This window comes from Cibotium barometz, chromosome 48, assembly GCF_041138505.1.
Source record: "Cibotium barometz isolate CiBa-2024 chromosome 48, ASM4113850v1, whole genome shotgun sequence".
NCBI lineage: Eukaryota > Viridiplantae > Streptophyta > Polypodiopsida > Cyatheales > Cibotiaceae > Cibotium > Cibotium barometz.
The window spans coordinates 19,323,427-19,337,374 of NC_141093.1; the positions used below are offsets into that span (position 1 = coordinate 19,323,427).

Consider the following 13,948-nt stretch of genomic DNA (forward strand, 5'->3'; position numbering starts at 1 on the left):
ATATTTAGCCCCGTTATTGCCAAGATGGCAAAACGTGAGAGCTATGCTCATACCTACAACATTGATTATGAGGAGATATTTAGCCCCGTTGTTACCAAGATGGCAAAACGTGAGAGCTATTATTGTAGTGGTGTGGATGTGTCAAAAGTTTGGGTTTTACATCAGATGGATGTTAAGAACATGTTCTTGCATCGTGAGAAGCAACAACAAGAAGAAGTATATTTGGACTAGCCACCTAGTTATGAGGATTTAAGTCACCTAAATTATGTGTGCAGGCTACGTAAAGCCTTGTATGGCTTGAAGCAGGCACCACGAGCATGGCATGATAAGATTTCACAGTATCTTATCACTATTGGCTTTCATATGGTAGATGCTAGTCATTCACTCTATGTGCAAAGAGTGATAAGGGGTTTGTGGTGGTCATCACCATCTATGTGGATGACTTGATTGTTGGGGTGGTAAGAAAGTTCAGAATGTAAAGGGTCTCCTTAAGAAGAAGTTTGACATGAAGGATTTGGGTAAGCTAAGATACTTTCTTGCCATTGAGGTCATCATAGGACGTCTGAGGGATAGTATGCATTGGACATGATGTTGTCCAAATATATGGTATTGTTGGTTGTAATTTTTGTACTATTGGATTAGAATGGCAAGCTGAGTGCAAACATAGGTGAGATTCTGGAGAATGCCACTATGTGCAGGAAGATAGTGGGCAGCTTGATCTACATGACGATCACCAAGCCAGACATGAACCACACAGTTGGGTTGGAGATCTAATTTATGCAGGCTCCTAAGAAGCCACATTTGGATAGTGTGAGGTCTACAGTGGAATATGGCCTCTTTTATGAGGCTGGTATACGATTGCAGGTGTATAGATACACTGGTGGGTTGGTAGCATCTTGGATAGAAGATCTACTAGCAGGTTTATGTTTTCCTTTGTTGGGAGTAGTACTATTACGTGGAGCACAAACAGCCAACAACCGCCTTGTCAACTATAGAGATAGAGTATAGAGGCGTTGTGAGGTAAGCTACTTTGAGATTTAGGGCTGCATATGTGGACATGCAGGTTGTCATCTATAACCTTTGTAGCATACACTTGGCTAGGAACCCAGTGTTTCATGTGTAGACCAAACACATATACTGGGTTCCTCTATGACTTCGACGAGAAGATCATGTGGCAGGAGATGTTGATCTTGTGTATGTCAGCACATAGGAGTAGGTAGCTAACATTTTCACCAAGGCCTTAGGAGAAGAGAATCTTCACAAATTCTACACTATGCTTGGAGTCTTGGAGATGGAGTTGAGCTTGAGGGGGAGTGTTGAGATGTCAATCTTAACACGAGCTGACATTGATGGGTGACCATTCCACCTTTACACCACTTATGCATTTTGGTAGCCTCAACACGACGTATCCTCGCAAGTAATTCTACAGCCGGACTACACATAGTCCAACCGAGTTATGGCATACTTACCTTGCCAGCTCACCTACTTAGCATGTTCACATTATGAAATGCTTATACATAGTACTCTAGTACTTATATTTGTTTTTTCACTTATCTTTCGTAGACCTCTTTTAAGAGCAACAAGTAGAAGAATATTTTAGCCTTCCATCACTATGTGTCTTCTCCATTATTGTGTGTGTGTGTGTGCTTACAAGAGCTCAAGCTCTCTCTCTTCCCCCAATATTTTCAAAATAGAAGGGTCGTATAGAAGCCTTAAGCTTCTAACATCTTGACAAGGGGATCCAATGGTGCTGCTCAGGGGTTGGGGGTAAAACTCTATTGTGTTAACAGATCTCCACTCATGGGTAGGCTTCTGGTGGCTGCTGCTGCTCTACTGCCATATCTTTGCTTGGACATCATGCTTCCCTCATCTAGCCAAGGTACTCTTGGGAACCCATGACCTCCCTGAAGGGTTGTTGTTGTTGAGGTTAAGGTTTGGGGGGTGGCCTTCATCCTCGCTATATTTGATCTCCATAATTTTTTGAGGAGGTGGTCAACATGGCGAGGCAAGAGGAGTGTTGAGTGTTAGGTTACTTGAGGTGATGGCTTGTAAGTGAAGGATGTTGATAGGTGTAGGGCGTCCTCATCCACTAAGGGTATAGATACGGAAGCTTGAGTGTTATAGTTCTTTTCTGCCAATAGACTACACAATCAGTGGGCTACAATCAATCCCCTCCCAATGATGATTCTCTCTTTCATTCTACCTATGGGGGGTCACATAAAATTTGTAAAATGATGTAGGTTTAGTTTTAAAATAAAATTCAACTTCAAAACCACCGATGGTCTCATAGATTAGGAATTGTTTATCGTGGTAATGGTTGTTGAGGATGGTGCAAGTGTTGGGTGGCCTAATGAGGTCCACATCTCCTAAGGAAACATGTTATGACTAGCCCTAGTGTCAACAAGGTGGGCCAAGACTGGCTACATGGTATTTTAAAGGGAATTCTATCTCAAGACAAGCAGGTTTGATCAATGGTTCTATTTCAAATGTGGCGAGAACAAACAAGGTATGATTTTGGCACCGTCTAATCATGCAAACTTTGTCCCAAGCTTGTATGGAGGAGTATTCATGGTCATCACGAAAACCTAAATTTGGTTTGCATGCTCTGGGAGGGGCTCATATTCTTGTTCCTCATCTTTACCATCCAACATATTCTTATAAGCTCTATAGATATCAATCCTTGAAGTTAGCATGCTTGGAGGGCATCATATTCTTGGTCCTCATCTTCACCATCCAACATTATAGATATCAATAGATGTGGTCTAAGTGGTTGTATCACAAATTCATTGGCAAGAATGCCTCAACCCATGGGATGAGGCTTCTTTATTTTCAAATTTATTATCCCTCCAAGGACTGGTTACCCTTACGTACGTATATGTGATTACTTTCCCAATTGTGAACCAACCTTGTGTCTCTCATATAAGGTTTTCCGAGGATTATGGTGTATGACCATCTTCTTTGAAAATCCATCACCACAAATGTGTGGTGGAAACTTAGCCCAAAGGTCTTAAATTTATAAGCTAAAGGATGCCAAAAGGTTTAGTTGTGTTTCCATTTTGGCAAGCTTAACCAAGAGGCTTGTGCCTACAAGATGTGGGCTTCCACAAGCCTCCTAGAAATCCTTGATGATTATGTTGACACTAGCATAATCACCAGCACCAATATCTAAGATTTCAAAGACCATCATTCCTTTATAAGTGATAGTAGGTAACACGACATTCATTTCATTGTATTAAGTGTTCCAGCTTGTTCGTGTGGGCACTTTTAGCTTTCATTTCATCGTATTAAGTGTTCCAGCTTGTTCATGGGCACTTTTGGCTTTCATTTTGTCATGGGTATGGAAGAAGAGCACTCAGTGTGGCATAGCTCATCCTCCTCCTCTTCAGGTTCAAGAGTGTGGGCTCTTAAGTTCTCAATCATTCAGGTGGATAAGTCTCTCCAAAGTTGAGAATTTCCTTATAAAAGAGAACTTATTGAGACTTGAACTTCCAAGGATGAGAAGATTTTGAGGCCTACTGTCCCTCATGCAATATTTATACTAGCTTCACTTGTACTCACTTAGAGGTGGTCTTATAAAGTGAATGTAGGGGAGAGGGAGAGCTTGAAATCCTTGCAAGAAAACACACACACATAAGAGAGAGAAAGACCTAATAGAGAGATGGATGGCTGAGTTTTCTTCTATCTTCTTCTTCTCTCAATCTATTATATAATAAAGATAAGAATACATACTATAAGGGAAAGTACTCTCCTCCTAAAATTATACAAGGTAGGTCCATAGTGTGAACCCAACTATGAGATGGCACTATAACTATGCCATACTCTAGTAATCCAAATGTGGCCATCACATAGCATGTCATCCACTGGAGGCATAATATCAACCATAATCTCACCAACCGTGCAAGTGTGGATGCTATCACCTAGGGTGGGTCATCAATGTTTACTATGTTAGTTGAGACCAATATCTCAACACTCCTCCTCAAGCTCTACTCCACACATTTCACTCTAAGTAAGCTCCTAAACATGTAGAGATTCTCTGTACCCAGTGCCTTCGTAAAGATCTTAGCTACATGTCTCTGTTTTTGCTGACATATACCAAATCTACATCACTTGCTAAGACCTTCTCCCTCACAAGTGATAATACACTTCAATATACTTTATCCTAGTATGATAAGCACCATAATAAATGACAATGGCCCTAATCAACATGGGCACATCAAGTAGCTTTTGAAGCCAAGCTACCTCACACGCTGCCATAGCAGCACCCTTGTACTCTACCTCTATATACTGGATATGTACTCTACCTCTATACTGCATATGTACTCTACCTCTATACTGGATAAGGTAATTGTCGGCTATTTCTTACCACTCCAATTCCAACAGCAGTCTTAAAAGAAAACATAAAGCTAGTAGATATGACACAACCAACCCAATCAGCATCTGTGTGTACCCATGTAGCTGTATCTTTTTGCTAGCCTTATAAAAAAGTCCATAATCAATTGTAGACTTTATGTACTTGAGAATCCATCTAGCCACATCTAAGTGTGGCTTCCAAAGGCCTACGTAAACTAACTCACAAGTCTAACAACATAGCTCAGTCTGGCCTAATAATGTTGATGTAGATCAAGCTACCCACTATGTGCTTGTACATAGTGGGGTCCTCCAAAAGCTCACCTGTTTATGCAACCCAAGCCTTAGAATCTTCCTTGACAGTTGAGTCTTCCCTTGCCATTTGCGTGTCGACTTCTTCACGTGCTTGCTATACAACTCAGAAAGACAACCCTCACCAACTTCATGCCATGCTCCCATGCGACTGCTAATTCTGTCGAGCTCACTTCGTCTCGATGGTCGAGATGATTCTGATGACTAGTTCGTCTGCCAACTTATTCACACGGCTGCATCAATCTTGATGTGTTGTTTTTATATCCAATGGTGGCCACTAAGGTATTAGATACCTTGGTGAAAACCCTTTAAATGATTTTGTACAATACCTTTATATACATGATAAAAAACTACCTTGCTATCACTCTAGCAGCCAATCAAAATATTGGTCATGCCTTAGTGTTACCCAACCTCGGCCACCATCACCAAACCTTGTCTCTTCTTAGAATAAGCCACAAAAAATAGCCTTTGTGATGATAAACTCTTGAAATGATGAACCACTGCACCCAGTCTTCTCAAGCAACCATTGTCAAAGTTTACCAGCCTAGGTATCATTACCAATGTGCTACTATTGGGTTCAAAACATATCAATCATGGAGAGCTCTTGACAAGATACATCATCATCTCTTGAGCTATGACATTCCCACACAATGCATCCAGCATAATGCTATAAAAATGCAAAATGTAATAATGCATTTCAAGCACAACCCCCTCTACTCTCTCTCTGAAGATCAAACATGCTATAATGCCTACCCTAAGTACAAACCAACAATTATTGTTTGATACACAAACAACACAAATATACATGTTTTTTTGGTTTGTTTTTCCAGCCTCACAACGGTAATCCATGATGTACAAAGATTTTCTTGATAAACAAGTGTGCGGCTTGTTGAGATGTCAATGCCTTTTTGTATGGAATAAACCATGCAAAAACGAGGCTTGTTTACTAAATAGGCTCACTATATTCCAAATCATGTCTTTAATAACCTAGGCTTATTTACAAAAGAGGTTTACTATAGTCCAAACCATGTCATTAGGATTCACAGAGGGAAGTCCATTGATATATGCTCCCATGGTTCATTGGCAATGGGTAATGACATCAATGGCCTTGAGTCTTGCCTTTGCACCTCTTGATCTTTTGACAAGTCATGCACTCGACAATAAATCTAGCTACATCCTTTTTCATTTTAGGCCAATAAAACTCTCTATCCATAGAATGTAATGTAGAGGATACCCCTCTATGACCCATGTATGGAGGTTGATGCATCTCCTTTAAAATAAGCTATCTAAATGGTTATCTGTGAGATATAATATTTTTTTAGAAGAAAATATATCCTTCATTATATGAGTAGGAATCTATATTTTATGTTTCATTGAGTTCTAAGACTCCGAAAAATCCAAATCTTGCTCATACAAATCCTTTATGGTGTCAAATAACTCCTTGCTAGGTTGATATTATATCATTGTGGCTGAAAACTCTAAATAAAAGACATCCATTCGTTGATGTGTATATCTGAAATCAAGGGTTGAGAAAGTGTGTCTAATACTCTATTTATTAGTCTTGATTAGGAATTTGAGACCCATAAGATAATGTTTCAAAGCCTAAGAGCATTACTACAATAATCAATTCCTTGTCATATATGTACTATAGTTGCACTACTCTAATTGTCTCAGCTTGTGGCTCTCATAAGAAAAGGGCATGAGGACTGCCCCAACCCTATATCCACTGACATCGATCACAACTACAAAGAATGGTCTAGTAAAGTCAAGAAGTTGTAACACAGGGGCATGAATAAGAGCTTCTTTCAAATCTTGAAAAGATCTATCATGACTTTTGGTCCAATGGAATCATGTCTATTTGGTACAATGGAATCATGTCTATTTGGTACAATGGAATCATGTCTATTAGTCCAATGGAATTGTTTAGCCTTCTTTAGGAGATCTAGAAATGTATGCAAGAAACAAACAATCACAAAAATAGACATATTTGAGGAATATGTGGTTCATCATGTGCCTAAAAGTCACAGGAGCATTGGTAAGTCCAAAGGGCATTACAAAAAACCTATAATGACTGGATTGAGTCTTGAATGTAGTCTTAAACACATCCTCCTTGTCCATTCTTACTTGATATAGCCACACTTAAGGTCAATCTTGCTAAATTTCATATCCCCTCTCAATTTATCCCAATAAGTCATCAACTCTGGGGATGGGATACCTATTCTTTACCGTAATCTTGTTTAAGGCTCTATAGTCTAATACACATATGGTATGTGCAGTTATTTTTCTTGACCAAAAGTACAGGAGCACCATAAGTTGAGCTACTACATCTAATCAAACCTCTCTCTAAAAGTTCTTTTATCTAACATTGGATTTCTTTTTTCTCTATCATATTAGCTCTATAAGGTGCACCACACCCACCATTGACCACACTCACACAGAGCGATAGACAAAACACCACAAGAGTGCAACACTGTATACCAAACTATAGACAAGAATGATACAAAAGAGACTGTGCTCCAACACAGAGAATGTGCTACAACACAGAGAATGTGCTCCAACACAAAGAATGTGCTACAATGTATGTCCTACAAGAGGGTGTCTATCTCTAAGAGTGTGTGTCTATATATCCCCTCGTGTGCCGAGAGAGTGCTCCCCTTATCTCCTCCTCAGGCGTCCTCCTCCTCGAAGTCCCAACCCTCATCATGTAGTGTACAGGGAAGATCTAGAGAGAAGATATTCTGCCGAGAAAAGGAAGATGGTGCTCAAGAGGATCTCGCCATCCCTCCGGAAAGAGAGAAGGGTGTTGCCTCCTTGAGTGCCATTGGAGTTGGCCAAGCACGTCGGAGATGTCGGAGGGCACCGACACTGACGATGGTCGGAGGGCACCAACAGTGGTGATGGTCGGAGGGCACTGGGCGGTGATGGCGGTTGGAGCCGTCGGAGGGTACCAGTGGTCGGAGCACACCGACGGTCTCAGAGTGGTCGGAGGGCACTGGATGTGATGCCGGTCGAAGCCGTCGGAAGGCACCGGTGGTGATGTGACGGTCGGATCCGTCAGAGGGCACCGATCGGTGATGAAGGTCGGAGCCGTCGGAGGGCACTGGTGGTCGGAGGGGTCGAAGGGCACCAACGTTGACAACGGTCGAAGCCATCGGAGGGCACTGACGGTCAGAGCGATCGGTGGAGTGTGGAGGACCTGGATTCCCGTCCGTAACATGGTTTCATGCCCAACCTATCATAACGCACTTTGCCATCTTACTTGCTCGAATGGTACAAATCCAGATTGGCCAGCTAAAGGTTATGCTCAAACCTACTGCATTGATTATGAGGAGACATTCAGCCCCATTGCCCAGATGGCAACACCGTGAGAGATGTAATTACAGTGGGGCTGCATTAAAAGGTTGGGTCTTACATCATGTAAAGAATCCATTCTTGCATGGTGAGTTACAAGAAAAAGTGTATCTGGACTAGCCACCTAGTCACTCAGATTATGTGTGCAGGCTGCATAAAGCCTTATATGGTCTGAAATAGGTGCCAAGAGCATGGCATGACAAAATCGTAGAGTATCTTGTCACCATTGGCTTTCATATGGCATATGCAGATCATTCAATCTATATGCAAAAGAGTGATAAGGGGATTGTTATCATTACCATTTATGTGGATGACTTGATTGTTGGGGGTGACAATGAGCAGGAAGTTGAGCATGTGAAGGGTCTCCTCAAGAAGAAGTTTGACATGAAGGATTTGGGTGAGCTGAGATATTTTCTTGGCATTGAGGTCATCAAGATGCCTGAGGGCATATGGCTATCACAAAGACAGTATGCATTGGACATGTTGTCCAAATATGGTATGGATGGTTGTAAGCCCATTTCTATATCACTGGATCAGAATGGCAAGCTGAGTGTGAATACAAGTGAAATGTTGGAGAATCCCACTATGTATAGGGGTATCTTGATCTACATGACGATCACCATGCCAGACTTGAACTACATAGTTGGGTTGGAGAGCCAATTTATGAAAGTTCCTCATAAACCACATTTGGATGGTGTGAGCAATTGCTGCTCATTCACATGACCAATACGTTTGTGCCAAATATCTATGTCGGCCACAACACTTGCACGTTATGCAAACATAGTTGTTTTCACCTCAAGCATGCGTACATCTAAAGTAAACATTCTACCCACTCTTTTTCTCTTTGTTGCAACCAAATGATATTTATTGTTGAAGTCTCAACATAGCAGCTCTTAGGGTTACAGCATACCTACAAACTCGGGTCAATCATGGGTGGTTGCAAGATCAGGGTGCCCAGTTTTGTCCACTCAGGCACCCTGTAAACAGTAAAAAAACAGGCATTTGTTTACCTTTAGTGGCTAATCTCTCCTAGTAAATCAAGGAATTTCGTTTCAAGTTCTTTTGTTGGAACATCATATTCAAAGTTGGAAATATAGTTACATAATTTGATTAAGCATTAGATAGTCAAAAGTCCTCATTTTCTTAGGTACAAAGTTTATGTATACTACAATAATTGGCCAGAGGATACTGATTTTTCAGAAGGGAAGGAGGATGGAATTCACCCTACGGAGCATTCTTCTTAGAGTGGTACTCCAACTTGTTGCTTGCGCATGGAGAGAGGATACTGACTTCTGCAGAGGGTATTTTCAGAGCCAGTGGGGTTAAACTTTCAGGAAAAGTTGCTGGTATCCACTGGCATTATGGCTCACGCTCCCATCCTGCTGAACTGACGGCTGGCTATTATAATACTCGTTTCCGGGATGGGTATCTGCCAATCGCTAAAATGTTTGGTAGGCATGGTGTTGTTTTGAACTTCACTTGCATTGAGATGAAAGACTTTGAGCAGCCAGCTGAAGCTCGCTGTTCTCCTGAGAATTTGATTAAGCAAGTGGTTTTGGCGGCAAGGAAAGCAGAAGTGCCCGTTGCTGGAGAGAATGCATTGCCTCGCTTTGACGATGGAGCACACAGGCAGGTGGTCAAAAATTCAAGATTGATGTTCCATGACGATCCGCATGGGGCCACCTATGAACCAATGTGTGCTTTCACCTTCCTGAGGATGAGTCAAAGTTTGTTTCAGGGTGATAATTGGCGATTGTTTGTGCGTTTTGTGAGGCAAATGGCAGAGGGAAAGACTTCTAGTGAATGGGATGAAGAGCACAAAGCATCTGAGCTTGTCCATGCAACACGACCACTTGTTCAAGAAGCTGCAGCTGCGTTGGCCTAAACACCAAAGAGGCTCACAGATTTTTGTTGGATGAAATAAGGAGCTACCCTCTTTTGTACAGTTCTGCCACAGTTATTTGCCACATCATATAACGCAACCCTTCAACAATACGTTGTCTCAAAGCTCTTCAAAGAAGTCCTGTTTCTAGCTTGCAGTCGGGTTTCATAATAATCCCAGGAAACAAAGGACCACCTCTGCAAGAGGACCTGAAATTGAAGACCTTGAGTCTTCATGGAGCATACAATTAAGACTTTCCACATCAACAGCAACGAAAATCCAATTAATTCTAAGTAAAATCATTTCTTTAGAAGCGTTCATGTGTCTAAATATATATATATATATATTCCTCAAATCTCTTGTATTTTTTTGCTTCATTTTGAATTACAACTCTTTTTGGTATTTTGGTACACTGGTTTCATTAGACTCGGTAAATAGCTGGGAAGATATGGAGGACGTCATACTAGGGAAAGGTTCCGACCCCTATAATCTTATCTCTAATGTGAGCACTCATCACAAACCCTTGTCCCAACGCCACGCCATTGTCATCCGTTACCTTGAGCGCCTGTCCAGATTGGCAAACATAGTGAAAAGTCTATTCTTGAAGTAGCAGTTGAAGTGGCTGTTTGTATGTGGAGTTTTGTCTGTCAGTGAAAAGTTTAGACACGAAATGGCCGGTTGTATGTGACTTGAGAATTATGCTGTCTGTCTGTATTTAAAATTTCTGATCTTGTTCGGCTGGTTCTTATATAACAAATCAAGACTGATAATTGGGTCATTAATTTGTTAAATTGATCTTCATCCATTTCATAACTCAGACTAGACGTACATTAATTTATTAATCCCATATGCTAAGTTTTAGGTGTGGCTGCAGCTGAACCTCAGTATATGCTAAGGTTTGGATCGTGCGGCCAAGGAAGATACAGACCAACAGGTCGCTCGGTCGTGATGCAGACGACCAAGCAGGTGATGCAGACGACCAAGCAGATTTCGACAGCGAGAGGTCATGTGAGGAGAGTGAGAGAGAGTGAGAGGGGTCACATCTCCTTGTGAGGAGAGTTCGAGAGACAAGCTCACTCTCTCTCTCTCTCTCTCTCTTTAAACTCTTAAATAGTGGGTGGTGTTCAGGCGGCATCACCTCTCTCTTTGCATCGTCTGGGAACTCTGCTTGTCTCTTTCTGGCTTTTTCTTCACAAGTTCACTCTCTCGAACTGTCCTCACAACTCCGAGAGAAGGGAGAATTACCAGAGTCGATTGAAGAGAGAAAGAGAGAGAAGGGCGACCCTAGAAAACTCTAGAGCGTCCGCGTGCTCCACATGCATACGCCCCTCAAAACATCCTTGAAACCTAAGTCCACGACGTCCCCACCTTTTAAAAATAAAAAACCATACCTGCTCCAACGACCCTTGCCTACCATCGTAACCTCACCTATTGAGCCTCAATGATTTTTAGTAATCTATTGGAATTCACAACTTGCTGCAACTGACCTTGCAACTCTTATCCTTTGCTTGGTTAGCCATGCCACTACTTGCATTCTTGGCGAAACTTTCTATATGCACTTATGCAAGGATTGCATCCACTTCTAAGGGGAGGATTTGTGAGACACATGCAAATTTAGTAGTGGTAAATGAGTTAGGGGGTTAGTAAGAAGTGCTAGGGGTGCACACACTTATGGTAACAAGGTCAATACACACTATTAGTACTAGTACTTGACATACGGTTTGATGCGGCTGCACGCTACCCTCTTGGTATTACATTGCTATCATGTGCCACGTGGTCGGAGAGAAGCTCCCAAACTTGCCACGTGGTAGGTATGGGTTTAGTTTCCCGCATTGCTTCTCGAGTGGTTGTGCCACCTTCAGAAGAGAGAGAACCTGCCACGTGGTAGGTATGGGTTTAGTTTCTCACATTGCTTTTGGAGTGGTTGTGCCACCTTCAGAAGAGAGAGCATGTGGCAAGAGGGAGCATGCAAGTCGTGGACCCACGTATAAAAATAAAACTTAGCAATCACCTTGAGATAATATTTCAATTGTCCTATGTACCAACTTGTGAGCTTATATTTGAATATGAGTTGAGTATATGTGTGAATACACTCATAAGGTTTTGTTAGGATGAACTCTACTATAAATATGTATGTGTACATGTGTGTGGGTTCACACATCTCTCTCTCACACACATACACACATACACGTGCACCCTCTCTCACACACACATATACACCCACACGTGCACCTTCACATACACACACACTCTCTCGCGTGCTACTACAGGTATAGACCCTTGCACTTAAATAGTGTACATGTGTGTGTGTGTGTGTGTGTGTGCGCGCGCGCGCTTGCATACACGTGGAGTTGCATGTGTATACGTGTGTCAATTGTGTGCATACCAACTTCATCCGTGCACGTGCGTGCCACTATATGTGCTTTTATGTGTCGATAGTGTGTGTGCACGTCTATGTGAGTGCACCATCAAGTCGTAAAGCCTTAATGAAGGCGGCTCATGCTGCCCTCACGCTCAGACTGTGTATGTGTCGATTGTATGTGACTGTGTGTCAACTTTGTGTACATGTACGTGCAATTGTGTATTGCCCCGTGTGTGTGTGTGTGTGTGCATGCGTCAATGTGTATGCATGTGTATATCTCTGTGTGCGTGTGCGTGTATGTGCACGTGCGCAAGAGTGTGGGTGTGTATCTATATGCTTGTGTGTGTGGGTGCACGTGTGTAAGTATGTGCATGTGTGTGTACGTGTGTGCGTATGCACGAATACTTGTGTGTGCATACGTGCATGTGTGTATGATTGCACACGAGTGTGTGCATGCACGTACACGTGCACGTGCATGTGTATATCTGTGTGTGTTGTGCGTATGTGTGCAAGTGTGTGTGTGCATTTATGTGTATACACAGTGACTCCAAAGGAGCAGTATACTGGCAGAAAACCATATTTTTCACACATGAAAGTGTTTGGATGCATTGCATATGTACACATTCCTGATGAGTTACACATTAAGTTGGATCTAAAGGCTAAAATGTTCATTAGTTACTCCCTTAAGAAAAAGGGGTACACATGTTATAATCCTGTCACACATGAGATGAGGGTGAGCAAGGATTGTCCTTGATGATGAGATGAGCAATTGGTATACTACTGTAAAAGACTCGATTAGATGATACACAAGAGCAGATGGTTGTGTAGAATATAGGTCAGTAATCACAGTCACTGATGAATGGATCGAGAGAGTCCTCTAGAGCAATGGATCTATTGATAGAGCATGGAATGGTAGGCTGTGTTAGAAAATCAATCTTGCAGGCTCAGCAAGTGCATCACATAAAGGTAAAGAGAAGGTTGATGAGTCAGTATGCCTGACATTTCAGAAGGGCATTCATAAGTTGATGGAGAGTTTAGTAGATCATAGCAAAGCCTTGATGAGGAGTTTAGAATTCTAGCTATTAGGACAGCTGGTGCAAGGAAGACTAAGGCAACCACAAGGACACCAAGGATAGATCCCAAGAACATGCATGTCGAGTAGGGTCAAAAACCTTGTTTAAGAATTAACTATGATGGTTATGTAGCTCACCATTATGAATATATGGCAAAGGTTGTGCAGCAAGAGGTTGAACCCACATGTTTTGAGAATGTTGTTGGGCATGTACATTGGGAGAAAGCCATGGATGAACAAATGGCTGTATTGGATGCAAATAAGACATGGGAATTGGTGTCTTTACCTCAGGGTAAAAAGGATATTGGATGTAAGTGGATCTACAAAGTGAAGTATAACTCAGATGAAAGCATTAGCATGTTGTACAAGGTGAGATTGGTTGCCACCCAAAGGTTATGCTCATACCTACAACATTGATTATGAGGAGATATTTAGCCCCGTTATTGCCAAGATGGCAAAACGTGAGAGCTATGCTCATACCTACAACATTGATTATGAGGAGATATTTAGCCCCGTTGTTACCAAGATGGCAAAACGTGAGAGCTATTATTGTAGTGGTGTGGATGTGTCAAAAGTTTGGGTTTTACATCAGATGGATGTTAAGAACATGTTCTTGCATCGT

General features: G+C 41.9%; 1 pseudogene; it reads left to right on the plus strand.

Annotated features, from left to right (window-relative positions):
• The first annotated feature begins 7,505 nt into the window (after positions 1-7,505).
• Positions 7,506-9,895, plus strand: LOC147610920 (beta-amylase 1, chloroplastic pseudogene; annotated as a pseudogene).
• Positions 9,896-13,948: the final 4,053 nt, after the last annotated feature.